Source organism: Poecilia formosa, unplaced genomic scaffold, assembly GCF_000485575.1.
Source record: "Poecilia formosa unplaced genomic scaffold, Poecilia_formosa-5.1.2 Scaffold698, whole genome shotgun sequence".
NCBI classification, from domain to species: Eukaryota; Metazoa; Chordata; class Actinopteri; order Cyprinodontiformes; family Poeciliidae; genus Poecilia; species Poecilia formosa.
In genome coordinates, this window is record NW_006800637.1 from 91,695 (window position 1) to 95,174 (window position 3,480).

The window sequence follows — 3,480 nt, forward strand, 5'->3', positions numbered from 1 at the left end:
CGGAGGTGGATCGTGGAATAAGTGAAATTCTAGACAGGTGAGAGATAGGCGGGAGAAGCTGCTTGGACTGATCGTGGCTAGGGCCGGGAGAAATCTCTTGCATCCGGGGGGCGCCTGAGGGGAAAAGAAAGGACGCAGGACGCGAGGTCGAAGGACGGGGAATCACGAAGCTGTGGAGGAGCTGAGACGTGCAGATGAACGGATTGAACGCAGCTGGGAAGCGTCTGACGGTTTGGGTGTGGATCCTTTTATGCAGAGCCTGATTGCTGATTGAACGTGCAGGGTGAGGTCCAGACTGAGGACGGGGATGAGCATGACGTCGATGGATGAACGGAGGGGGCGGAGTCTTCCAGCTTGAACTTCTGCTAAAGCTCCATATTAACACAATACCCTACAAATTACAATGAAATAATGCTACTTCCGCTAACCGCCGGAAGTAACACCCATAATTGTTTCCCCAGTAAGGCCCCCAGGAATAAGGTCAATAGGTTCCACTACAGGCGCTGCATGACACATTTGGTGAAATATTTTTTTAAATAAATGTTAGTTTATTTTAATGTTATTTTATTTTAATATTTGAGACATTACAATCATTCCACTTTTAACACCTCTAAGAAAATTAATCTAAGGCATTTTAAGGCTAATTAAGGCCTTATTTTTAGATTGAAAAATTCAATGCCTTTTAAGACTTATCAAGGACCCACAGGAAGCCTGTAACAGCTTTGCCTCTGAATTGAAGGGAATTATTGAGCAGTTTGTTTTAACGGCCCGTTTATTCTAACTGAAACTGAAAGAACTATTCTGGCTGATAAATGTATTTCAGGATACCACTCCCATCTGCACAAAGGCCACAGAATCAGAGACCGTTACTCCATCACAGTAAACCTGAAAGTGAAAGACAGAGCTCTGTATTATCTAATAAAGGCCAAAGGCAGATTTTAAAAGTTATTGTACTCAGAATCGTACTGCAGTTCAACATGGTCTACATATTATAAAATAATTACAAATTTCATAAATGTAACTCAAACATGCATGTGACCCACAAACTGCTGCCTGTATATTTAAATTGTACTGATTTTTCTTATCTATATGTAGTTTGTTCTTTTACATGCTGCCTGCCTAACATAATGTGACCGGTCTCGAGACCAAGTCCAACTTCGAGTACCACAACACTGATCTCTCACTCAGTTAACTCATATGTTAACTGATGTTCAGTCTTGCACTGTAAATATGATGAATAACTTGAAAATGTCCAATAACAAGATGTAGTGCTGTTGTTTCTACACTGGGGGGATTCTGCTGGCCATCCTGCTGGTCACACCATTTCTGGGAAATGAGTCCGTTTCCCCTCAGCTCTGCCTCTCAGTAATGAATAAACATTTAGGGGAGTGTCTCCCTCACCCAGAATAAGAGGATGAAGAGGAAACTTCTGTCTCAACACAACACAGGCACACTTCTGCAGTAAGTATCCCTTTTTCTCTTTGGGCTTTGCTTTAATCATAACATAAAAACAACAGTCCTGAAGGTTTTGAGGGCTTTTTTTTTTTAAAGAGGAATAAAAAATACATTTGTAACTGTTTCCACTTAGCTTAAATTTTTAATTTTTATCATAAAAAGTGTGCATATACTGAAAACATCTATTTGTTCACTCATGCCAACTCCACTTTTCAAGGCATTTTAAATATTTTCTTTTTCAACTGTCATTTGTTCTTCATTAGTCAGTCCTCAATTTTGACTGTTAATGTTTCTGCCAGGATTTCCACATGCATTTACAGTAACTGATCATAGACTATTCATCTTGTTTTGGATAATGCTGAATCTGTCATCCTTTATCATTTTGACTGTGTGCCGCCTACCACATCTTTTCAAGAGTTTTATAGTTGTCAGATTTTGGAGAAGTTTTGATCAGATTGTCCTCAAAGTTTTTAGGTTTTTCTGAACAATAGTGTTACTCTTGTGATTTAGAAAACAAGTCTGAGAAGACGATTGACGTGGCGACTCTTGGCAGGCCATTTATCTTGGGATGCTCTACGACTGCCGCCAAGATAAAGTCATTCCTGGTAAAAATTTACATTTTTTATTTTTTCAAATTTATTATTGTAAATTGACATTACAAAAGAAACAAAATGACAGTTGCATAAACAAATAACAGGTAAAAAAATTAATAGGCTGAAGTCGAGGTTTATACTACTGTATTCAATCCATACATCTAAACCAGTGGTTCTTAACCTGGGTTGATCGAACCCCAGGGGTTCGGTGAGTCGGCCTCTGCCGCGGAGGTAAAGACACACTGTGTAAAGTCGTGATGACGCCCCGCTTCGCCATCACTTGGTGCAGAGGATCACGTTACATTGCTGAGCCAATCAGAGCTGCGGAGGAGCACTGATTGAAGGAGTTCCACTCTCATTCTATAGTCTAAATCTGCTCCTTAGTCACATATTTTCGGGGTTGGTACTGCCTCTAGTGGCGTGGGGGAGGTAATACAACTAATATAATTACATTACTAAATCAGAATACCGCAAAGTCTTTATTATTTATTATAAATGTTTCACTCTCTTAAGAATGTAGAGCTAATTAAATGATCTAAACAAGACCTTAAAGTGGTTCCAGTTTCTCTCGATGGCCAACCTGTTGAAACTGTGGCAGATTTTAAATACCGTGGGTCGTTCCTGGACAGTCAGCTCAACTTTGCTGAAAATACTGACTATATTTTGAAGAACTGTTCTCAGAGACTCTACCTTTTAGGAAGACTTGGTGATCATGGGGTGACCCAAATAGAGTCTAGTTGGGGCACCCCTATGTCTTGAATTTGGGGCAAAAAAATCATATTTTATTTATCACTACAGAAGGGTTCACTGAATGTGCACATGAAACTGGTGGGTTCGGTACCTCAAAAAGGGTTAAGAACCTCTGGTCCAGACTGAAGATTTGACTTTGAGGGTAAAAGTGAGTTAAACTGAACATTCAGCAGAGAGGCAGGCTTCTGGTTTATCAACATTCACAGGGTTTTAATCAACCTCTATCTGTGCAGAAATGTTCTTAGTAAAGATAAAGCAGAGCAACATCAAAAGTATTAGGATGTCCTTGCATTAGAGGAGCAACTATTGATTACTTAGTAGTTGACCAGCCTATCAATATTATTATTGGCTGCTCAGTTTGTGGGGTTATTTTCATCCAGCTCTGCTTTCTGTGAAGTTTCATTTCTTCTCAGTGCTGCTGCAGGTTATGCTGTAACTTTTCAAGCCTACATAGTTATGTAGGTCTCAACATTATCCACAAGTAAAAAAATTTTTTAAGCAACACATTCACATCTAAAATGTAAAAGATATGTCAACAGTGCACTGGATGATTTCAGTTAACTTGGCAGTTAATCTTTTCTTTTTTCAAGTATCAGATGGAACAATCCAACTTGAGCTAATGTACTAAACTCTGCAACTGTCCAACTTGATCATCTCCTAATTCTGGAGACAGAGCTGGTAA

At 39.4% G+C, this 3,480-nt stretch overlaps 1 protein-coding gene across 1 annotated transcript in view; it reads left to right on the top strand.

Annotated features, from left to right (window-relative positions):
- The first annotated feature begins 1,054 nt into the window (after nt 1-1,054).
- The window catches only part of LOC103130943 (stonustoxin subunit alpha-like), a 35,577-nt gene continuing 33,151 nt past the window's right edge, over nt 1,055-3,480 (top strand). Inside the window, exons 1-2 of the mRNA XM_007542474.2 lie at nt 1,055-1,461; nt 1,966-2,060. The gene's annotated coding sequence lies outside the window, so the exon portion shown is untranslated. The remainder of the gene's footprint in view (nt 1,462-1,965; nt 2,061-3,480) is intronic.